Below are 25,135 nucleotides of genomic sequence, written 5' to 3' on the forward strand. Positions count from 1 at the left end.
CTTTCATCAGCTAGAGAAATGGAAAATTTAGGGGGCTTGGGGGGGGGGGGGGGGGGGGGGGGGGGGGGTTGGCTATTTGCTCCCAAGAAATCTTTAGAATTGCCCACTAGAATTTCTAGGGGCTGAACCAAACAGGCTCTATGATACTCTCTCTTACCTTCTAGGAGGTAAGAGATAAATACATCTGAACCATTGAATTTTAGCAATGGGAAAGTAATTATTAAAAATAAAAAATAGAAACTACCGGCTATAATTGGTCACCCTACACTTGGGGGGGGGGGGATTCATCTGCATGTCTGCATGTGGGCTTTTTTTGTCACATTTCTGATAGATCAATCTAGTATTCTAGTTAGAGGTATAGAGCTAGGAAATCCATGTATATATATTTTAAAAAATGTGTACATCATTCAAAAAAATATCGCGTGCACATAGTGTGTAATATTTCTATCAAATATTAGATATATCATTTGTCATTATGCCACGTTGCAGAAATAAAAAGTTATGAAATACCATGTCACATTTTTTAGCAGGCCATGTCACGTTTTTTAGTGTGCCATGTTACTTTTTTTTATGTGACGTTCACATGAGGGAGTTTCCTGGCCACGCACATTGTTTTCTATTCTAACAAATCCATGTGAACAGCTATGAGAGGAAAGAAAAAAATAAAGTTGAATCTAACACAATCAAGTTAGACCTAATAGGAAGATATTTTTCTATTTTTAGATTTCATAATATGTATAACAAAAAATTAAATCTATTACTCCATAGGAGGTAATATGTTATTAAATCTACGGTCCATGGTCATTTGGGACACAAGTACGTAGTACCAATATTGGCCGACAATGCAGTAGCTAACACGAGAGGAATAAAATACATACCAACAAGCAAGTTCATTATTAGAGATTTACTCCTTTTTAAGGTGACTTAGATCTTGTATTTGCATAAATCACAAATGTGGACCGTTGGATCCCATCCAGAATCGATCTGTATGTCTTGTTTTGTTTTTGTTTTTGTTTTTGTTTTGTTTTGTTTTGTTTTTGTTTTTTTTATCTTGTTTTTGTGTCTAGTGTTACAAGTGATTTACGGAATGCAATATCTAAATTACCTGGTGAGGAGCCAGATCCAATTAATGCAGCGCAGCAGGCGAATAAACATAATGATCCTGGTCTCATGCATGCATGTGGGATCAGCAATGCTTACGTTGTTCCTGGAAGAGTGGCAGAGCTAGCCCCGGTCCTCCTTTCAGTTTGCACCTGCTCCGGATCCGCCACCTCAGTGATCTCATCCGATGTTCCGGCTTCATCTTGGCCTGCCTCGCCTGATGACTTGCTGCCACAGCTTCATCTTGCTCTGCTCGGATTGGGGTTATACCAACCTCATCATCACGCGCTACCTCCTGATATGTTCAAATTGTTGAGGGTTTTTTTTTTTGGGGGGGGGGGGGGGGGGGGGGGGCTCCCTCACAATAATGATGATGGACACGAAAGGCTGCCGGCTAAGTTCGTTTTTTTTTAAAAAAAACAACCTGACTGAATCTAAGAAACCATTCAAACTTTCCAGGAAACTTTAGCCGTGATATAAGAAAAATCCAGGTCCCCTACGATACACTAATTAGCTAGAACCTGGAGCAGGAATCTGCAATACGTTGGAATTCACAAGCAGTTGCGCTTGTTGGACAAACGTTAAGTAGTATAGCATGCATGGCAAGCAACAAGAGAGCATCCCAGTTGCGCTGGTTTACTTATTTTGCCTTGTCATTTTAGTAATGTATATATGCATGTGTCAATCTATCTATCTATACTATAAAGATTCAAAAAAATTAAAATTAGCATTAACAAGACTAATCTAGTTATACCTCTCACAAATTATTTTTTTAGAGCTCACATGTAAGATGAAAAATTTGACAAAAAATGGAGTCGGGCACATTTCGTCGCCTATTTGTACGCCGCGCGCTCAATCCGCAAAATTTTTTTGCACCGCGCCCTTAGCTACCCTCCCGCCGTACCCGCCCGCCCATTGCGCATCGCGTGATCCCTTCCAAAAAAAAAAAAAACGCGGCGTCGCTCGCCAACCCGCCGCGCCGCGCACCGCTTATCCCCGCACCGGCGTCAATCTCGGATCCTCTCTCCCCACCCTTCCTTCCCGGCGCCCCTCGCTTCCTCTGCCGACGCCATCTCCATTTGCCTCCCCGCATGACCGCCCCTTCCATCCCCCCCTCCTAGCGCACCCTGGCGAGTCTCGGCGGCGGCGGCCCTTGGCACGGCGCGGCCTCCGAGCGAGCGTCGTGCGGCCCCTCTCACGAGCGCGAGGGGGGCGTGGAGTCCGCCCCCGATCCCGGGAGCTCCGGGTGCCACGCGCGGGGTTGTGGGAGCTCGCTGCCGGCGCCGCGCGTCAATTCCCCGCAGGTAAGCGCCCCAATCCCGCGGCCGCTTCGATCCGGCCCGGGTCTTCCCCCGCAGCTTCTCACCGCGTCGGGGCGGGCGGTGCTCTCTCTCTCTCTCCCTCTCTCTCAGATCCGGCGGGCGTGGGATCTAGCGGCGAGTACAACCGGCGTGGGAAGGGATCCGGCGGGGACGGGCAGGGATCCGGCCGTGTTGACTGCTGGTACGGGCGACGGACGGTGCGTGGTCGACCTCCGCAGGTACACCCTCTCTCTCTCTCCGCCGCCGCATCCACACTAAAGGCATGTTTGGTTTGCTACCTAAGGCGCCACGCCTAAGGTTAGCATGCTGCCACAGATGTGGCGCGCCTAAGCTGCCTTAATTGAAGTATGTGTTTGGTTCATTACTCCGCCTAACATTAGGCATCTTGTAAAAAAGTGTGGTAGCTGTTTGTTTTGCTACCACACATAAAACTAGCCACACAAATAAAAATAGAAAAATTAACATAACAAATTGATGAACATATCAAATAACAGAACCGCAATAGTTATAATCACAATCAATGGACATAACATATCCATATGCCCATATCAAATTGACAATGTCTCCACATCATGTCAATAACAACCTTAATTGGTTCACATTAGTTACATTATAGCAAAGTATGCATTAACAAAAGTGTGAAGCATCATCTAAGTGCTAAACAAATTGTTGTGAGCAACACCATCTATCTTCATAGCCATCATATATCAGCCTAGAAGAAGTGCAAAAGAATGAGCCTTCATTGACACCATCCATCTTCAGTTAAGTTCTTGGATGAGTCTACAATGCAAAACAACTCACTTTAGCAAAGTGCAAACAATGCAAGTAATAATTGACCAATTGCAACATATATCACCTGGGCACATAAACAAAAGCGGCCAACCACCTAGGGGAATTCACAGCCCCGTATCACTAAGAAATTTGAATACCCATGATTGAAATGTCACCTCAGCTGAACCAGATAGAAAACCACGCATACCCTTTTGATCTTTATGTGCTAGAAAGGTTCCTACCATCAACTTTTGATCGGTAGTTAGTGTCATGTTTTCAAGTCTTTGCCACAATATACCATTAGAATTAGGCATAGCAGGTGCAGGTGGCGCTGGCTTCTTGATTTCGTGTTGAAGGGTCACTAAAGTAGTTGCAATTGTATCTCCTATTTTTGACATACGGCTCTTTGGTCTCACATCTCTCTTAGCATGTTCAGTCGGAAACAGAGACTCCAGCTCGGGGTTAGGAGGTGTAGAGGAGGTGGAGTAGGGGAAATCCGACTCGTCGAAGACGACATGTCGGGAGATCAGGACGCGGCGAGTGGTGAGGTCAAAGCATCGGTACCCCTTGTGGTCAGGGGAGTAACCGAGGAACACACAACGAGTCGAGCGGGGCGCCAGCTTGTGAGGAGCGGTGGCGGAGGTGTTAGGGTAACACGCACACCCGAATACCCGTAGGTGGTCGTAGCGAGGAGGGGTACCGAAAAGAGCGTGGTGTGGAGTGGGAGCAGGAGAAGCAGTGGACGGAAGACGGTTGAGCAAGTAGGTGGCGGTGTGGAGGCTCTCAGCCCAGAAGCGCGGGGGGAGAGAAGCCTGGATCAGAAGGGTGCGCACGACGTCGTTCATCGTGCGAATCATCCGCTCGGCCTTGCCGTTCTGAGGAGAGGTATACGGACAAGACATACGCAGCTGAACACCCCGAGACAGGAAGAAAGACCGGGAGGTGGAGTTATCGAACTCCCGCCCGTTGTCGCACTGGACGGCCTTAACAGTGAGGCCGAACTGAGTGGACACCCAGGCAAAGAAGTGGAGGAGGGTGAAGAAGGTCCAATGTTCAAAAAGGCGCTAGGCGGTTTCTAGGCGGAGGGTCACCGCCTAGAGCTTAGTCGAGCTTAGTCGAGCCTAGGCGTTTCAAGGCGATTTGCTAGGCGGTAGCATATACACACATATACATACATATCTTACCCTATACATACATATATCTCCAAAAAAAAGAGAAAATAAGAAGCTGATGGGCCTAACTTGGGATAAAAGCCCATTAAAACAGCCCAGCCCAAATGAACAGAACATGTTCCCCTTATCCACTCACGGACTCACCCGTCGCCGCCACAGCTTCTTCTTCCTCCGCCGCCCGCCTTCCCCTGCCTCCTCTTCCTCTTTCTCCGCCCGCTCACCCGCCCCTGCCTCCTCTTCCTCCGCCCGCTCGCCTGCCCCTGTCTCCTCTTCCTCCTCCTCCTCCGCCGCCAGCCCTTGCCTCCTCCACTGCCCGCACGGCGGCACCCGTCCCCTGCCTCTTCCACCGTCGCATGGCGGCGCCCGTCCCCTGCCTCCTTCTCCGCCGCCCATCCCTGCCTCCGCCGCGCCCATCCCTGCCTCCGCCGCCACCACAGGCCGCCTAGGGGACCGCCTACCCCCATAGGCCAGGCGGGACCCCCTCGCCTAGCGCTTAAGCGCGCCTAGGCGGCCGCCTAATTCCGCCTTCTTGAACACTGGGAAGGTCTCAGACTTGGCACGCAAAGGAAACGTCCAAAAGTAATGCGAGAAGTCATCGACCACCACCAGATAGTACTTGTAGCCAGAGAGGCTGAGTACATGGGAGGTCCACAGGTCACAGTGAACAAGGTCGAATGCATGCGTCGCATGCGAGGAAGAAGAGGAAAAAGGAAGTCGAACATGACGACCGAGCTGGCACGCATGGCAGAGGGGCTGAGCAGGAGCCCTAGTACCAGGAACATCGGTACTACGACCGAGCTGAGCCAGAACGTCGCGGCCAGGGTGACCAAGACGACGGTGCCAAGTGGTGGAAGACGGCGTCGCGGCAAAAGCGGCAGACCAAGACGGCCAGGGCGAGGAAGAAGACGAGAGTGGTGCAGCGGTAGAAGGAAGGCGAAGGGTGTAAAGGGGCCCCGTGCTGTCACACCGGAGTAGCGGACGCCGGGAGGCCGAATCCTTTACAGTGAGGCCAGAAGAATCAAACTCGATGGAACAGGAATTGTCAGCTGTGAACTGACGAATGGAAAGAAGGTTATGAACCATCTGAGGAGCAACAAGGACATTGGGAAGGAGAAAAGAACTAGGAGCAGAACCCACGGCGGTGACAGGAAGGCAAGACCCGTCACCAATCATGATGGAAGGACAAGAGGGGTGTGGGGGTCGGACAGAAGAGAGGATACCGACATCTGGGGTGGTGTGGAAGGAGGCACCCGAGTCGGCGATCCACTCGGTGCTGACCGGCGTCGTCCGCCCCATGGCGCTGAAGGATTGCGCGAACGGGGTGCAGCTCCGGCAGTAGCAGCACCGGCGGCGATCGGCTGCCTGCTGAAAGCGTTGGCGGCGAACGGCGCGGCCGCGGGGGGCATCCCGAACGCAGGCCTCGCGGCGGCGAGGGAGGCAGTGGCCCGCGCGGAGTCCCTGGGCGCAACGGCCTGCGCGGCGTGCGCGGCGGCGAGGGAGGCGGCGGGATCCTGCAGGGGCGGGGTGGGAACCGGCGGCGGCACGTGCAGGGCTAGGGCCGCGGCGGCGGAAGCCAGAGCCGGGCTGCCCAGGCCCTGGCCCGGGCCTACCCCCCAGTCCGAGGCCCATGGGCCTACATCTGGGTCGGGAGGGGCGGCCCAGTGGAGGGTGCAGGGCAGGGGAGGGGCGCCGCCCAGGGGAGCAGCAGCGCAGGGGCCTGGGCAGCGCCCCTGGGCGGCGGCGGCGCAGGAAGTGCGCCAGGTGGAGAGGGGAGCGGCGGAGCGACGACCACGCGAGCAGGGGAGCTAGCGGCCGGCCCGGCAGGAGGAAGCAGTGGCGTCCACGCGCGGCCAGGCAGGGGCGCCGCGGCCGGCTGCAGCGCGCGCCAAGGGGCGGCGGCAGGGGCGGCGGTCGCGCCTCCCGCTTCCTGGGCGCCAGAGGAGGGTGCCCGGGCCGCACCCCTCGCGCCAGCCGCGCCCGCGCGCACGCCAGCGGCGGCGGCTTCGGCGGCGGCAGCAGGTGGATCCGGGGTCCCCGCGCCCGCCACGCCCCCCGCGCCCCCCGTGCGCACGCCGGCGGCGGCGGCGGCGCGGGGGCCCCCGATGCTCAGGAGCAGAGGAGGGAGCGGCTGCGGTCCAGGCGGCGCTCGGAGCAGAGGCAGCGGCCCAGGTGGTGCTTGGAGCAGAAGGAAAGGAAGAGAGGGGAGGGAAGGAGGAGAGGGAAGGGAAGGGCGGCGCCGGCGGCCGGCGGCCAGCCATGGAGGCCGGCGGCGGCGGCTGCAGGGTAGGGAGGAAAAATCTAGCCTGATACCATGTAGGAGGATAATAGTTGTTGTATTCATCCAACCCTAGAAGAGTGGGTATATATATAGTACCTACACATGGGCCTCTAGATGGGTCTCTATACACATGGGCTCAATATACTCCAACACTTATTTCTGGTTACCTGCAGCAAGTCTTACTGCTGTTTCTACGTCCGTCTGAAGCAGCTGTTTGAGAAGCTGGGAGCAAGCTTTAAGGCCATTGAGATGGATGTGGAAAGTGAGTGCACCTAATTTTGTTTGTTCCTTTCACGGTTCAGTGTGCAATTATTAGTTGGACCGTGAGCATGATGAATATTACTTACTGCTGAAGGCTAGCTTGGCATGTGGATAAATTTGGGAAGTTGGGATGTTTCTTTTGTATGATTTTGCTGAGTTATAAAATGGTTACTGGGATCAGGGACGGGGTTTTATATATGAAGGGAGTAGTACAGCAGCACTATCATTTGATTTTTTTAATGAAACTTGATGCTGTGGCTGGTCCTTCTTGGTATAAGAATATAAGATTGTGTGGCTAGATGGTAGTGAAACATTGGTTATGGCAATTGGCAGATAACTAAGAAAAAAGCTGCTAAGTGGTAAGTTTGTAACCATATCAGATTAATTGATATCTCTGTTGTGTGTTCCATTTGTTTGAGCATAATATATTTCGCACCCAAATATTAGGCTTAGTTTAAGTGCAAATGAGTCCCCTTAGTTGATATTTCAGACTGCATGTCAATGTTCACCATGGGGTTTGGGGGCAAACACACTCTTGCTGAATCGATCTTTTTTACTTCAGGTGATGGATGTGAGATGCTCTCAAGGAATGGGGTAGACAGAGGACCGTCCTGAAGCAGCTGCAGAAGCAGGTACTTTGGTTCGTAAATTGAATTATCTTTTTTTATGGAAATTGACTTACCTATAAGGATCCTAAACAATTGAAATTAATATGTACCTAGAAAATTCACACCCATCCCTCTCAGTGTCCCCACCTGTCGGGAAGGTGAACAATGAAAGTATGGCGATGAGGGAAAAAACCACTCTTTCTAAAATGTTTCCCGTGATTTGGCTCTCTTTTTTTTCACCATGGAGCCATCTACCCGCCCACCGTACCCGCTTCCAATCCCGCGCCGCCGATCACGCTTTCCAGCACCCTTCCTTGCGGCTCGTCGGCCCACAAATCATGCCTACCTTTCCTTCTCTCCCATCTCTTATTCAGCCCGTACCGCGCTTCCCAGGTGCCTCCCAATGCGCCGTCATCCCTCCGAGGCCAGTCTTGCAATCTCCTCCCTTCCCCATCCCCTCCACCGAAATGATCGGGCCTCAAGCGGTGGTAGTGGCGGCAGGCGGCTGGGCTGAGCTGAAAAGCGTTGCTGGAGGCGCTCGCCGAGCGGCAGGCTGGGCTCCCTGCGGAGCATAGGCCCGGGAGGAAGAGGGGGAGGGAGGTGGCGTGGAACGGATCGCCGCCGCCCCGGAAGGCAAGAGAGATGCTGCTGGGCCACCCTCTGCTCCGCACCTCGCGGCTTCGGAGGAGGCCGCCACCTTCGCTGGGGGTCCTGGGCGCTGCTCGTGAGCGGCCGTTTCTCGGGAGATGTTAGTCCATAAATAAAATAGCAGAGGTATAGAATAATGCTTGAAAATCCTTTGACAGTATGTTAGTCTAATTAACCAAATTTTGTGATTGATGTTATAAAGAAACCAATTGAAGTGTCTGTATGCTATACTATAAGATATTAAGCAACATCTATGTTTGGTTTTTGCAAGTTGGCATTGGACTTGTAGAATTAGTGAATGGAGATGCTTGGCTTACAACCAAGGTTTTGGGATTCAATTTGGGGGAAAAAATCGGTCCCAACCGAAATGGACAAAAAGAGACCATCATAATGCATACCATTTTATCAAACAAAATTCTCAAACACATAATTCATTTCAACATTGTCGTGTCCTAATTCTTATCTTTTGTACTCTTACCCTTTTCCAACACGCTTGTGTTAACATCTCTATGTGGATGCAGTAAACTGGCGAGGGGCGCAGGAGACCCAGCCGGTCCAGCAGCTTCACTGGCCACTGCAGAGGCAGAGTCGGCGGCGGGGGCAAGGGCGGCGGGCTGGGGCTCCTCGAGCCAGCCTCTCCTCTCATCTAATCGCAGATATTTCCTAATCTTTTGTAGTTCTTCCTGGATGTGTTCTATGGAGAGCTCATGCCTCTATAGTTGAACAAGTTGGTTCAATAGATTGCCTGATGGGTTATTTAGACTTATTAGATTGCCATAATTATTGAGTTACCAACATTATTTTCTGCAATGCAAACACTTATTAGATAATGCCAAGTTTTACTTCATCTGTGCTGATACTAATATTCGTATCCTGTATCGATGCTGCATAGCTGAAAAAGTGATGCAAGCAATGTATATGATTCTAGCAAAAGAGAATGCCCAATTTGTCTTCCTGTTTGATCTCCCTCGAATTAGGACGCCATGGGACTCTCAAAGGATGTCAGGTTACACAGGATATGCCACTTTAAAAATACGGAGTTGACTAGATTAGTTACCTTTCCTAAAGCAATCAGTGACTGTAGTCTATGTTTTTTTTTTATTTTTGTACCCAGTTATGTGTTTCCTTGGGGATTTCCATAGGGTCAAGAACGTGTAGAATTGAGACAAGGTCTGGAGCTACTGCCAAGACAAAATATTAGATTACAGAATGCTTACTAAGTTACTATTTAATTACAGTTAATGGTGGGAGAAGGTTGGATCCCAGTATTCCAGTATGACCCCTTTATTATGTTTGGCAGCCTGCCACCTTATGTATGGTGCTTTTTTGTTGCCACTAAAAGGTGATGGCTGTAATTTGAATTGGAGATGCCACTTCATTGTGTTTTCAGCTTTTTTCAGACTCACTCGAAAATATTACATATTAGTAGGATTGGATATATATAATCTTTCTGCAAATTACAATGGAAGGAAACACTGGTCTATGAAAGCAAGGAATTTATGGAGTTTTTGAAGTACATTGGGGCGAGAGAGGAGCACGACAAGCACAAAAAGCTGTTCACTAAGCTCTGTACCTAAAGAATGACAACTGCATTTGAGTCTTGAGATGTGCGGATTCACCTGTTGCCAAGTTTGAGAACTGCTAAATTGTGAATGCACTGAGTTTTTAATTTATTTCTCCGTGTAAAGCTATCAAAATTCTATCCGTATTTGTATTTTAGGAAGAGGGTGTTCCTTCAAGATGAAGGTGATGATATATAGAGGGAGGTGACGATGACTATGTGGAAATATAGATGATTGGAATGCCTATTGAAGCATCTGATGGAGGACAGCATTAGTAATTTAGTATGCATGGTGTTGGATAACTATGAAGGAAATATCAATTGCTTCTAGCTACTTTTTTGTGAAAGTATATTAGAATTTCCATATTGTTTGCTACATACAGATACTTGGATATAAACAGAAGATATAAACATGCATGTAGCTTGCTCTCTATGTTTGGGGAAAGAAATAAGATACATGGGAAAAACTCATATGGTAGTTGATTTAGAGCCTTTTAAGAGATGGTAATTGATTGCCTCTATATTTACAAAATAAATAAAAATAAACAATTATTAGTAATTGAATAATTGAGCAACTATATTTTTTTTATGGGTCAATCAATAGGGTGTTACCATATGAATCATGATTGAGAGGGGCTTAGTTTCGTATGAGATATTGATTGTATTTTAAAAATTCTTTAATTACAATGTGTACATCTTTGCTACAATAAGAAAACTATTATCTATTAACTTTTTATCAATGTAAAAATTTTTAATGAATTTTTAAAACATGTGCATGCCGCACATGGGCATCTCTGCAAATGTTCAGAGTGTCATGCGTTAGTTATAGGAAGAATCCTCGGATTCATTATCTTCAGTTTTTCTGTATTTGCCATCTTGAAGATCACTACAGCACTGCTCACCAGTATTATTTAGGAATGGTTGCCTCTATGACTGAAAGCTAGCTGTTTTCATCAAATTGACCATGTTTTGAAGAAAAGGGGGTATGACTTTACAAGCTGCAAGCACATGAAGGAGAATTGAACCAGATGGGAGGAGGTATGCTCTGTTCATTGTGATCACCGATATGCTAATTGTTGAATTAACAAGCATGCTATGGTTGTAAGAGGAGTTCACGGTATGTCTAATGCTCCTTTCTGTTCCAATCAGATTTAGAGAGCAGGACTGAGGTGCTTGACAAGAAGAAAAAAAAGAACACTTTGGGAGCAAGGTAAATCACATAATCAAGCTAACATTAATTCTAGCTCTTCTCTCTTTTCTTCTTTTCCGATTTGTTTACTATTTATTTTTAGATTTTGGCATTGTATTCTGTCAACAGCAAGATCAAGACCGATGGCAAAATGCAAGATGGAAGAATCACGAGATGATGTCATGAAGAGACATCAAACTCCAATGGTGAGCTAGCATATCATGTTTTCCCTTCGATTTAGGTTTTTGCATTTGATTTGACAATCATTTCAATCACCATTGGATAGTGCTTGAAGGAACTTGTGGCAGGGCACTTGAAGGAGGAATCACCAGACAACAATTGAAATGAGATGAAGGTGAAGGATGCGGACACAAAGTCTATTAGCTGGGCGACCATCAATATTCATGACAAGGTTGCAAAGCTCCCATCAGAGCACTTGCCAAGAAGGTTAATCCATTATCTATTTTTTCTGTTTATAGAAATTCGATCGTCTGTCTTTAGTGATGTGAGCTACTTTAAAAAATTTACATTGCATCATAGTCAGCACATTTTATGTGATCTATACAATTGTGAAATTGTTTTATTTCTATACTGCATGAATGCTTATTGATATTTCTATAGTTGAATTCCTTTTTTCGACAATTGAGATTTTTGTTTATAACAGGGTTCTCCGAAAGTTGGTCTTGCAGCATTCCCTTGTTTATTGACGTTCAGTTCTACTAAATTCTATTTTGGTCAGCATGGTTGGTTAATCATATTTGTTTAAGCTGTTGTTCATTCTTATGCTGCTCTGCTGTGTCAAAAAAAAAAAACTCAAAGTCCCTCTCCAAGCATACCATGTTGAATAAAATAGGAACGAAATACCTCGCTTTCTTTTTTTGTTCTTGAATATTGCCATTAGGTTCGCTTTGGATAGTCATAATCTGCGTCTCTTTGTGATGCTGCGCAGATTTATGATAGCTAGGTTTTGCACATATGACTTAGATCTGCATTCTGGTTGCTTTCTATGTCAGGCAATTGAACTTTTAAGTTGCTATAGGCCCTTGGTATGCTAAACTGGTAACCTTGCATCTGCATGCTTTCAGCACTCTTCTCATTTTTCTAGAAAGAGAGGAAGTTTTTGTTGACACCGTTTTTTGACACGTGTCAAGGAAGGTGATTTTTGTGAAGGGAAGGTGGCCGATTTGGAAGAAACCAAAAGATACACAGGGTTGGAATCGGCTGATGGAGCTCGTCCGATGTGCCAGAGGAATATTCTGTGAAGATGCGGATCCGCCAGCTCTGGTGCTCGGCCGATGGAGAGTTGCCGATAAAGTCAAGGAAGGAGAAGAGAATCCGGACTCTACGAAAATCTTGATGATTCGGTTGTAATATTTTAAGTAGTTTATCTTTTAGATAATCTTTTCTTTAGGGTCAAGTAATGTTTGCCGTAATCGGCTAGGACTTGATAGCGCTAGGCTATATATATCAGTTGTAAGGGACCGGAAAAATTTGATACACATCCAATACAACAAACTTTACAATTCCTTTGCATTTTTTCGGCGACTTCGCCTTTTCTTTTTTTTTCGACGAGTTCTTTCAAATTGATCAAGGACGCCTCACATTCGAGCGACTTGATTTGCTGGTGAGTTTTCGTTTTACCGAGTATATTTGAGCTTTAGCTACCGGGCGCATCGCTGTGGCTTCGTTCAAATTTATTCAAAAGTTATCGAGTTTATCTAGGCTTTGACTTCCGGGCGCATCGCTGTCGTCTCGTCTAGATTTATTCACCAATTATCGATATCGGCTAGATTTGTAGGTTTTTCTATGCTTTTTGGCCATTATCATATCTAAAAACATATTAGATCGGCTTTAGGTTTTGGAGTAACACTTTTGTTGTCTCAAGAGCCGGTTTAGATCTGTTTTTAGCTTCACATCATCTGAGCTACACATTCGTAGCTTAGATCTTGTCATACATACACGATCGGCTGTTCAAAGCCGGTTTTGTCGTTTAGTGTATCGGCTGATCCTGCCGATATGCTCGTTTATTATGCGTTTGCATTTAATATCTTTTTGTCGTCTATAGTATCGGCAAAGCTTGCCGATACGCCCATCTGAGAGATATTCGGAATCCCAGCCGATACGCTCTCGAATTTGACTTTGTTTTCTCCCTTGTCAATTTCATGTTAAATTGACTGGCACACTTGGTTGACTTTCCGTGACTCGGCGAACACTTGCCCTCGGATTCTAGTGTGTTGATTTTTGCGTCAACACATCTTTTGGCACGCCCAGTGGGACTGAAAGCTTCAACATGGTGGACATTACTAATAAATCTGCGGTCAATGAAGAGAACCAGATTTCTGTTCCTGAAGATAAGCTCAAAGAAGAACAAAAGAAGGAATATGAAGAGCTGGTGGAGAAATTCAAACGTGAATGCCTCAAGTCGTACAATGTCAACAGATCTGGTGAGGTGATCAAGAAGTTTAATATTCCATCTTTCCAGCCATTGACAGAGGCTCAACGTGAAAACAAGATAATAGACGCAGTTGGTCAAGCTATGGCACAAGCCTTCATCAAGAGTGCAACAGTCATGGACAACACGGTGCACAATGTAGTGGTCAAGACTTTTGCTGAAGGCACGTTACCAAGGTGCATGGGTCCTTGCTATATACAACCAGATCAGATGCAATATACTCCTTTGGAGGTGTCTATGGCAGCAGCCCTGTCGGCTCAAGATAGCCAGGCAGAAACAAGCAACAGTCAAACTCCACCCCAGATGACTACTGCGGCATCGGCGGGTACAACAGATCCTATCTACTCAACCACGCCGACGATTGCTACAACTGTGCAAGATGGATCTGCGTCTGTATTTCCTAAAGGGTGGAATCCTGCTACTGGGTATGGTATGCATCCGGATTTCTTTTCTACGCCACCCAAAATACTGTTTAGTGCGTCGGCTTCTCAGCCGATAGCCTCTCAGCCTGATCCATCGGCCTTTCAGCCGATGGGTGCACAGCAGGGTGCATCGGCAACACAGCTGAATGCACAAGGCGCATGGAGTCCACAACAGATGGCACAAGCTAATGCATCGGCGCCACCGCCGATGACCCCACAGCAGCGTCTTGCTATCCTGCTCCAACCCCAGTCTCCTTCAGAAGTGTTGTTGTCGCAATCTCCGCATCAGAAGGGAGTCAACTGGGTATTCCACAATCAAGCAATCGGACAGATACGGTATGTCAATGTGCCGTATATGGATATTACTGGTCAACAATCGGCTAACCCATCAGCTACACAGCCGACAATGACTCAGCAAACACCTAATCGGATAGCACAGCAGACACATCAGATGCAATCGGCTGGACAACCGATGAACCATGTAGCTCAACAACTTGCGATGATGACCAATGCAGCGAGTACGGTTTCCCCTCAGCAAATGCCAATAGTTGAACCGCAAGTTGATTGGAGCACAAAAATAGCTGAAGTGATGTGGGAGCAGTTTGGTTTGAGGCCAAAGCAACAATCCGTCATGTACAAGACTCCCTATCCTCCGGCTTATAATCAGATTCCTCTCCCACACAAGTACAAGATGCCTGACTTCAGGAAGTTCTCAGGGCAGGGGGAAGTTTCTACGATGGAACATGTTAATAGATTCCTTCTACAGTTGGGAGAAGCGGGCAATCATGATGCACTCAGAGTCCGTTTGTTCTCCTTGTCTTTGTCTGGATCGGCCTTTGCTTGGTTCACCACTTTGCCGGCAAACTTCATATTATATTGGGTCGATCTAGAGAGACAATTTTATCAGTTCTTCTATGGGATTACTGAGTTAAAGTTGACCGATTTGACCGGCTTGAGACAAAGAAACGATGAGTCGGTTGCTGCTTTTATCCAAAGGTTTAGAGATGTCAAGAATCGATGTTACAGTTTGGTTCTGTCCGATCAGCAGTTGGCCGATGCAGCATTCAATGGGCTCTTGCTGCACATTAAAGATAAATATGCATCGCAGGAGTTTGAAAGTATTAGCCAGATCGCGAGTCGGATGACAGGAGAGACTCGATCCTACGAGTCCAAGAAGTCTTTTCAGAAGAAGATCAACTATGTGGAGTATTCTACCAATGATGAGTCTGAAGCGGAGCAAGAAACGGTAAAAAGCAGGTGACGTGTCCGTTTGGGAAGAAAGAGCCTGAGTCGTATGGGTTAGACATCACCAAAGCCGACAAGATCTTTGACTTGTTATTGTCGGAAGGGTTGATCAAGTTGAAGCCATATCACAAGATTCCATCGGAGGACGAGCTCAAAAATATAAAGTACTGCAAATGGCACAACGCCACGTCGCATGACACAAATGAGTGCAAGGTCTTCCGACAGCAGATTCAGATGGCTTTCGAACAAGGGAGATTGAAATTTGTGGCTCCCAAGAAGATGATGAAGATCGACGGACATCCTTTCGCCACGAACATGGTTGATGTGGCCAGAGATGAAGGTTCTCCTCAAGTTAAGATTCTAACGTCATCATCGGCCGAGAAATCTGGAGCTGTTGATCCTAAAGCGCAGATAGTGGCCGATAAGGTCAAAGGAAAGTGTCCGATGAAGGATGCTGAACGTTCATCGGCACCACGTAGACGTGTAACGTCTCAAATGCTGTTGAACAAGTTTCAGCGTGATCGTGAAAGGCGACAGCGTAGAGAAGAAGAGGAACGACGAGAGCAAGATCATTGGAGGTGTCCTTTCTTTGTCTACTGCTGGGAAGAAGGGTTGACATTGCCATCGGCATATGATTGTCCCAAATGCAATGGTCAAGGCAGCCGATCATATGAAAGGTCACGTCATGAGCCCTATCGGCGTGAGCGCACTCCTATGCATGATCGGCTAGGAAAAAGGGTATCAGTGCATGATCGTCTGGGGGGCAGGACAATGCTACGTGATCCTGCTGGGAGAAGAGTGCTTGTACACGATCGGCTAGAACAGGTGGCCGATGACAGAGTACAAGATGATCAGTCGATGCGGAGAAATCCAGAACGTGAACCCGATCGCACGGATCAATCTCAATGGTGTCCAGGGGGTTTGACCAAGTCTCAGAAGCGACGTGTTCAGAGGTTACGCCAGCTAGAGATTATTGAGGAAGAGTGAGAACAGATTCTGCGCAAGAAAGGGATCAGATCACAAGTCTGGCGTGTCAAGGCTAAGGCCGATGGTGAGTCGGTTCTTCAGAAAGTGCCTAATGGATGAGTTCCTAGAAGAAGAAGGAAAATTGGGACAGGGATTTACGTCGGCCGATTTGTTAGAAGAAATTGATATTGGAGATGGTGATAAACCAATGCCGATGTTTATTAGTGCCAATTTGGATCCCAAATACAAATAGGAATTGAAGAGTTTATTAAGAGAATACAAAGATTGTTTTGCTTGGGAATATTATAAGATGCCTGGCTTGGATAGATCTATTGTGGAACATCATTTGCCTATAAAACCGGGATATCGGCCATATCAATAAGGAGCGAGGCGATATAATCCTAAGATTTTGCCAGATATAAAGGCCGAGATTACACGGTTAATTGAAGCTAATTTTATTCGGCAGTGTCGTTACGCCGAATGGATTTCTAATGTGGTTCCTGTTTACAAGAAGAATGGCAAACTACGAGTGTGCATTGATTTCAGGGATCTCAACAAAGCTACGTCGATAGATGGTTACCCTATGCCGATAGCTAATATGTTGGTAGATGCTGCTGCTGGGCACAAAGTGATTAGTTTTATGGATGGCAATGCTGGATATAATCAGATTTTTATGGTTGAAGAAGACATCCACAAGACTGTGTTCAGATGTCCAGGACATCTCGGTTTATTCGAGTGGGTAGTCATGGCTTTCGGATTAAAAAATGCCGGTGCTACGTACTAGAGTGCCATGAATTATATCTTTCATGAACTCATCATCAAAATTATGGAGATATACATTGATGACGTGGTTGTGAAGTCAAAGGGGCACCAAGAACATTTAGCCGATCTGCGTACAGCTCTGGAATGCACCAGAAGGCATGGTTTAAAGATGAATCCAAACAAGTGCGCTTTTGGTGTATCAGCTAGCCAATTCTTGGGTTTTATGGTACATGAACGAGGGATTGAAATTAGTCAGAAGACTATATCAGCTATCGACAAAGTTGAAGCCCCTACGACGAAGGTTGAACTTCAGTCATTGATCGGCAAGATTAATTTCATTCGAAGATTTATATCTAATCTGTCGGGAAAAATTCAGCCGTTCAGTTCTTTACTGAAGTTGAAGGCCGATCAGGAATTTGTATGGAGAGAGGAACATCAGAAGGCATTGGATGAAATTAAACATTATCTGGTAAAGCCTCCGGTATTGGTTTCTCCCCAAAAGCACAAGCCGTTTAAATTGTATTTATCGACTGATGAGCGTGCTATCGGATCGGCCCTTATTCAAGAATTTGAAGAAAAATAAAGAGCTATTTATTTTGTGAGTAGAAGGTTGCTGGATGCTGAAACTAGGCATTCTCCTGTCGAGAGATTGTGTCTTTGCTTATACTTCTCATGTACCAAGCTTAGACATTATTTATTATCGGTTAATGTGTTGTTGTGAGCAAAGATGATGTTATTAGATATATGCTCTCATTGCCGATTTTAAAAGGGAGAATAGGGAAATGGATTTTGGTATTGTCAGAATGTGATTTGAGATATGAATCGGCTAAAGCAGTTAAGGGTCAAGCTGTAGCCGATTTTGTTGTGCAACATTGTGGACCAGAGCTGAACATGGTAGATCCTATTTCTTGGCTTTATTCTTTGATGGATCTTTGTGTGGGAACGGTTCTGGAATTGGTGTGGTGCTGATTTCCCCTCGGGGGGCAAATTTTGAGTTCTCATTTTCGATTGAAGCCTCTGCAACCAATAATCAAGCTGAGTATCGTGCTATTCTCAAGGGAATTCAATTATTTCGAGAGATCAAAGCCGATGCTGTTGAGATTTTTGGAGATTCTATGCTGGTGATTAATCAGTTAGTTGGGGAGTATGAATGCAAAGATGATATTTTGCAATTATATCATGAAGAATGTCTCCGGCTGCTGAAAGAAATCAAGAAGGTAACCATCGAGCATGTTCCCAAATTTTATAACAGTGATGCGAATCGGCTGGCTCAGTATGTTTCAGGATATCGGCCAATGGAAGGAATAATGGCCTTGGAATTAACAGTCGATGATTGGAGGAAAGAGATTATTGATTATTTGAAAGATCCAACCAAAAAAGTGAACAGAAAATTCAGATTCCAGACAATCAAGTATGTATTGTTGGAGGAAGATTTATATTATCGTGCAATTGATGGGGTTTTGCTCAAATGCATTGATAAAGAAGAAGCAAATGTGTTAATGGGTGAAATTCACGAAGGTATCTGTGGATCCCATCAATCGGCCTTTAAGATGAAATGGGTGATCAGGAGGAACGGATATTTTTGGCCGACGATGTTGGAAGATTGCTTCACATATTACAGAGATTGCCAAGAATGTCAGAAGTTTGGGAGCGTGCAAAGAGTTCCTGCGTCAGCCATGAATCCCATAATCAAGCCGTGGCCATTTAGAGGATGGGGAATTGATTTGATCGGCTAGATATATCCTCCATCCAGTAAAAATCATAAGTTTATCTTGGTGGCCACTGATTATTTCACCAAGTGGGTTGAAGCAATTCCTCTGAAAAATGTTACATCAAAAGAGATGATTGAATTTGTCAAAAAATATATTATCTATCGGTTTGGTATTCCACAGACCATTACGACCGATTAGAGTACTATGTTTACGTCAGATGAATTTGAGGAATTTGCTACTGGAATGGGGATTAAATTGATGAATTCTTCTCCATATTATGTCCAAGCTAACGGTCAGGCAGAAGCATCTAATAAAGAGGTCATCAAATTGATCAAGAGAAAGATTGATAAATATCCTAGAAAGTGGCATACTGTGCTTCATGAAGATTTATGGGCATACAGAATGGCTTTTCATGGCGCTACAAAGTTATCTCCATATCATTTGGTATACGGACATGAAGCTGTTCTCCCATGGGAGTTGAAACTTGATTCATGGCGTATCACGTTTCAGAATCAATTGACGGCCAATGAATATTCTGCTCTGATGAAAGATGAATTAGAGGATCTGGCTGGTCATCGGCTGAAGGCTCTTATAAATGTTGAGGCAAATAAAGCCAGAGTTAGCCGATGGTATGATTAAAAGGTAAAAGCCAAAACTTTTGAGCAAGGGGAATTGGTTTGGAAGTTGATACTGCCGATAGGAACAAAGAGTTCAAAATTTGGCAAATGGTCGCCAACGTGGGAAGGACCATTCAGAATAAACAGATGTGTTCCTGGCAATGCTTATATTTTACAGACACTCGAAGGGGAAGAGTATTCTAGAGCTCTTAACGGAAAATATTTGAAGAAGTATTACCCTAGCGTTTGGATGGATGGATAGCCGATTAATTGAGTTATCGGTTGAATTGTCATGGCCGATACGATATGTGTCGCCCTTAGTGTAAAAAATCCAACTTAGCGTCCAATGGCCATGGAAAACCGTGTCCGGCCATTGGACGCTAAGTTGGATGATCTGTTTGATATACCTAGGGGGGTCCGGAGCCGCCACGTGTCCACAGGCGCAGGCACACGCGCACGGCCACGAAGTTTCCCCGGGAAGACTCGCCCACCTACTGCATTCAATGCGGGAGGCGTAAGTGCGCTCTGCCACAGCAGAGCCCGAGGTGACTTTTGCCAGGCTGTACTATTGACCGCGCGTTACCAAGGCGCACAGTGCAGCCTCTGGCACCGCCCACGCCACGCGCGTCAGACTGCAATGCCAGTTAGACACGACAGCTCAGCGACGGAGTATCATAACGCCTACGCGGTAGACCCAACAGTCTACGCCGCAACCTACACCGCCTCAACGGGCGCCTCGCCGATGGGACAGGTAAAGACACCCCTCGGTCAGAGAGTCTACAGTGCGATGAAGCGTATCCGGCGAAGAGGTTCTCAACCACTGTAGCACCATTAATGTCTTTTTCATAATATTCTATACATCCTTGTTGGGCCCACCTGTCGGGGTCCAACGCATGTGTACGCGTCCTCCTTGCGCTATAAAAGGGGGACGCCCGCTAGAGAAAGACCCAAGTCGAAATAGGGGACTTGGAGGCAGAGGGTAGACTCATCCACAAACACAAGAGCTATACAACTCTCAGTGGACGTAGGGTATTACGCTCCGGCGGCCCGAACCACTCTAAATCCTCGAGTGTTCTTGTGTGCTTATTTCATGAGTAGATCTGAGATATCGCTTGCACTTCCCCGAGTAACCACTCTCAGGGATTAGGCGGGTGCTCTACGCCACCCGGCTGTGGCCCTCCTTCTAGAGCCACGACAATATCTTAGGAGTGGGGGTGTGGTACCCGCACCTACTTCTCGCAACTATAATAAAAATAGATTAACAGGGACGGGTAACGTGCCTGTTCCCACAAATTCATTTGTAGGGGGGCAGATTCCCTAAAAATCAATTTCCAGAAAATGGATACGACATATGGTATACTTTTATATTAACTCTAAAATCAATTTGTAGGGGTGGGTGACGCCATTACCTGCCCTTAAAAATATTTTTCTATTTTTTCTCAAAAACTTATTTAAATCTTTAAATATAACTGAACAATGAAAAATGGAACTTCTACACTATGGTTATTATGAACTATAGATATTGTATATATAAAGATTAAGATTGTGGAAACTTGAAAATATAACTTGAGTTGAATGAGATATGATGACATAGTCATAGCCGTATGTAGGGTACAACTAGTAAATCATCATGTGATCCAAATTGATCTTAAATGAATAATTTATAAAATACAAATTTTAGAACTTGCCAATATTACTTTGATATAGAACTACTCTATTTTCGAGATTGTTTGAAAAGAAATCAAAACTTATAGATTTTGGAACTAGAGAACTTATAATAATTTTTGGACTATTGAATGACCTTAAATGAAAAAAAAAATCAACAGTAACTTTTAGATCACGTCCAGCGGGCCAACGCCCCTTGGCGAGTGGCACGCAAGCTGTGCTTCGGAAGGCAAGGATAGGCGGTGCGAGATCCGGTGGCAAGCGACGGGCGGAAGAAGACAAGGTGGGGAAAAGAAAGAAATAAAAGAGGATAGCATGTGTGGGGTTTTGGATGAAAGATAGGGTCTACTAAGCACTTTTGCTAACGAACTTATCTCACCACAACCAAGTATTATAAGCGGTCATCCCATCCAGAAAAAACTATGATATTCCTTCAAAAAAAGAAAAAACTATGATATACGGAGTACTCCATAAAACGGTCCCATCTCACTTCATCTTGGAACAAACACGTATGCTTTGGGAATCTGGTGGGATGAGAACGGATCACATCCCGGCCCGCGGCAAATATTAGGAGTTACACATTTGACTAGTAGTCAAATATCATATAGGTGATTTTTTTTGTTGCGGAGTAATTCGACTGAATCACATATATGGATAGGTTTTGTTAAGCCAGTTTTAGACCCAAAACACAGAATTTTATGAGGATGGGCTACTTCGACAGCTCCACATAGCTGTCGTTATGCGCTGGGCTTCGGCCCAGAATAACATTGTTGCTCGTGCCTGCCACAAGCCCACAAGCTACAGCTGCTAGCGAGCCCTATGTCTATTCTACTGTTAGGAACTTATACGAGTGTGACAGTTTGGGAGCCTGGGGGAGAGAATATTCTCGTGGCAACATATAAAGCATAAAGTGTTCCTTTCTCAGTTTGGGAGCTTGGGGGGAGAGAACATTCTCATCGCAACATATAAAGCATAAAGTGTTCCTTTCTCAACATCACAAGCAATCTCAACATCACAAGTAATCTCACACTATAAAACAGACCATATATACACTTGTAACTTAGCTTGTATTAGAATGGAGAGGTGAGTGGAGGACGTCCAGGATGCCAGCAGCTTTCAATCTTACTAGAACATTAGGCGCGATGCACGCCCTACCATTTAAATAATCAAATATCAGTAAATTGAAGTAATAAAAATGTGCAATTAAATATAAATAAAATCCGCACCCCTATAGCAAAGAGGCCTCAATCTGCTGTGGTCCTCCTGACATGCATACAAGGTCAAGCTGAATCAATGATTCGCAGAAGAAAGAGAAAAAAAATACTTGGGTTGTTATCAACATCACTGAACTGCCTCAATCTGCTGTAATCTGATCACGCTCACCTGCTGTGTCCCAGAGGCCCGAGTTGACAGTGCTCCCATCCACCGAGACATTGGCACTGAAGACAGTGGGGATGTAATCCTGCAAAAGCACATAGAAAACCACACGCCCTTCATCGAGGGAGCACTGTCAACCTGGGAAATGTTGATCATGCAACTGAAGCTTTTCAACTCTTGAGAAATGTTGATCAGCTTAGCTACAAATTTTCAAATACATCCATTATGCTTGCATTATGTATCTAGTGTAGCAGTGGTTGATATAGCATGTATTTGATTAACACCAATTTTATTTTGTCCATTGTGATAGAACCAAGGTCGAGACAATAATAGTAGAGGCGATGCGTGGTAGGAACATTGTTTGAGTAAACCTGATCAAATACACAAAGGCAAAGCGCAGGCTGTGTATATGTATGTAACAAAAGATAGTCCAGAAAACTATACCTCGTTTTTTAGATTGTGTAGCTCTTAGGATTAAAGTTAGGATTTGTGGTCACGGTCAATCTACTTAGGTAAGCTGAAGCTGTGAGCTCTGTCCATATATATAACCACCTAAACAAAGCATAGGTTAAAGTTAATAGTAGAAAAAAAGAAGATGCAAGAGGACACGTGAAATTGTAAAAAGAAATTGATCCACTGGTCATCTCAGTTTTTTTACACTGTTTCTTTGATATATCAATCTTTTATGCTTCTGTGACATGCAAAACACAGTTATTGAGCACAACTGTGTGTAGCACTGAGTTTGTGCCCTACAAATTATCTATTATACCTCAAAATTAAGAGTCGACAGATATAATTCATTAAGTATCAAATGCATGGTATTTTTGCTTGAAAAAGTTACTGCTTGAGGAAAAAAGAAAATTCATTTTTTTTCAGATAACATGGTTACCTTAGCTAAGCACAGTAGTTCATTTTCTCTTCTTCTCCATCTCTGTTTTCCTTCTATCATCAAAACAAAGTGCTTTCTGATGAGCTTCAGGTAGTTACATATCTTGATTAATGGCAAGGATTCTTTGTTCTGCAGAAACATGAGCATAGTTATTTGATTAGTTTGTTGAAATCAGCTATCATTCTTGCATAGATATACCATCGAGGACATGTTATCCATCCCATTCCCGTGCAGCAAGAGAGATAAAGAAATAAATTGGCAATTGGTTAACTCAACATTGTTACAGCATGCTCTTGATGAAAATAATCAGATGGATTCTGAAAACCGAAACAAAACAAGCAATCTGACTATCAACAACAGAAGTAAAAGAATGGGAATGTAGTAAATCCAACGCCACCTTTGCTCATGCAAATCCAATCAAGACTGGTACTGAATCTGCATTCCATTTTCTTGAAACCAGAGCTACCCAAATCCAAATCATATCAAGAGGAATCAAAATGCAGGAATAAAGGGGCGCAGATAAAGAATCGAAGATTGGAGTAAAATGGAGTGGATGGGGAGTCAGTATTAGCACCCTAACCGTGGGGAACTTGCAGGGGCAGCAGATGAGCATGTAGGTCTTCCCCATGGCGCCGTCGGAGGAACGCCTCCATCCGGAACCCGGAAGCGGCGGCGGCGGCCACAGGGTCAAGCACCCATGGCCGGACGGCCGAGGCCACGGCGGCCCCACCACGCCAGATCCCTCTGCTCCTCACGCCGGCATCCATGGTGCTGCACACCGGATCTTGCGGGGAGGAGAGGAGGGGAGGGGACACCGCCGCCGCCGATGAGAGAGATGCGAAGACTGGCAGCTAGGGTGTGGATGGATGGGACGGGGATTTCGGGAGGGGGGAGGCGGCGGCGGGGAGGCAGAGAGCAGAGAGGGAGAGAGAGTGAGGCGGCGGCGGGGAGCAGGAGGGAGGGAGAAGGGCGGCGGGGAGCCGGGACTCGGGGAGGAGAGCGAGCGAGGGGGTTTAGGGTTCGCAGGTGCGGGAGGGGGTTAATGGAAAATTGCCCGTGGGGTTTTTTTGCAAATACGATGGCATTATCGAATTTCTCCTTCTTCAGGTGGAAATAAACGTTAGTTTAAGGTTTTATGTGAAAAATTTACAAACGCGGTTGCTGTGTGGGCTGGCTAATCTGAGTCTAGCTATGATTTTTAGAAAATTGGAGGACTTTTTTGCAAAAAATGCCGAACACTGTGGGAGATCGACACGCGTCCTGTTTTCCCCGTGGGACGCAGAGAGCAGCTCAAACAGGGGTAGGTTTTAATCAACCTGATTTTTAAATGTTTGACGTTGATTGGTTTAACATTATATTATACAAAGATGAACATTTAGGGACGGAGGTAATCGCTATATATTTTTTGTATCTTCTTATTTGTTCATAATTTATCCATTGGTCCCTTGAATAGACTAGCATAATTAATTGTTGTTCTATATGTCTTGTTATTACTCTGTGTTGCTGGAGGTGATATATATTTCCACCATAGACCCAATCCCCACAAACTATTGAACCAGAGGTGAAATCGAACAATATAAAACCTCTTGTCCCCTTCGTCTCCACCCCGACGCCCACCATTTATTTCACTATTATTGTGGCCATTTTTCACCAAAGTGGTCATTGAGGTCCCCAGTATTTGAATAATACACATGACCCGCTTGTTCTAAGGTTGAGTCAGAATTAACCTTGAATTAAAAAAATTTCCCTTATCGAATAAATGGGTATGAATGGGTGTACTCTAACCTAGTTTGCGGTACTCAGGTGTGACTTAGGCTGACCAATTTTGGTTTGGTAGGCGTCAAAACTCAATTTATTGAGAGAAAAGGAAGAGAATGCTTACAAAGTGGGAAAACACAAGTACAACCATGTTTATCGTGGAGAGTCACAAATATTACATTTTTTATATGGAAACCCCTAAAATTGGAACAATGTAGGGGCCAAATAATGAAAGTTCCCCTATTATATAATTTATGAATCTGGTTTTGCATGAAAAATATAATGTACGTTGGCAATATTATTTCAGATTAAGTAAATGCGTAGGGCTGTTTGGACATTATTGGTGGTCTCGAAAAATT

The 25,135-nt window shown here is 45.5% G+C and overlaps 2 long non-coding RNA genes across 6 annotated transcripts; one reads left to right on the top strand and one right to left on the bottom strand.

The window, feature by feature from the left end:
* Nucleotides 1–2,016: 2,016 nt before the first annotated feature.
* On the top strand, nucleotides 2,017–12,437 carry LOC120672762. 4 transcript variants are annotated; one of them, XR_005674292.1, is made up of 9 exons: nucleotides 2,017–2,405; nucleotides 2,514–2,641; nucleotides 6,818–6,906; nucleotides 7,468–7,537; nucleotides 8,683–10,760; nucleotides 10,872–10,932; nucleotides 11,041–11,117; nucleotides 11,198–11,358; nucleotides 12,063–12,437. It is a non-coding gene; the product is annotated as an uncharacterized LOC120672762 (long non-coding RNA). The 4 variants fall into 4 exon arrangements; XR_005674293.1 differs by lacking the exon at nucleotides 12,063–12,437 and adding an exon at nucleotides 11,576–12,044; XR_005674296.1 differs by lacking the exon at nucleotides 12,063–12,437 and having other exon boundaries at nucleotides 11,015–11,117; nucleotides 11,198–12,047.
* Nucleotides 12,438–21,651: 9,214 nt separating this feature from the next.
* Nucleotides 21,652–24,102, bottom strand: LOC120672763. Of its 2 annotated transcripts, none has more exons than XR_005674297.1 (5): nucleotides 23,599–24,102; nucleotides 23,019–23,147; nucleotides 22,136–22,681; nucleotides 21,979–22,015; nucleotides 21,652–21,903 (listed from the first exon to the last, which is right to left on the bottom strand). It is a non-coding gene; the product is annotated as an uncharacterized LOC120672763 (long non-coding RNA). The 2 variants fall into 2 exon arrangements; XR_005674298.1 differs by lacking the exon at nucleotides 23,599–24,102 and adding an exon at nucleotides 23,416–23,592.
* Nucleotides 24,103–25,135: the final 1,033 nt, after the last annotated feature.

Source organism: Panicum virgatum, chromosome 5N (genome assembly GCF_016808335.1).
Source record: "Panicum virgatum strain AP13 chromosome 5N, P.virgatum_v5, whole genome shotgun sequence".
Taxonomy (NCBI): Eukaryota; Viridiplantae; Streptophyta; class Magnoliopsida; order Poales; family Poaceae; genus Panicum; species Panicum virgatum.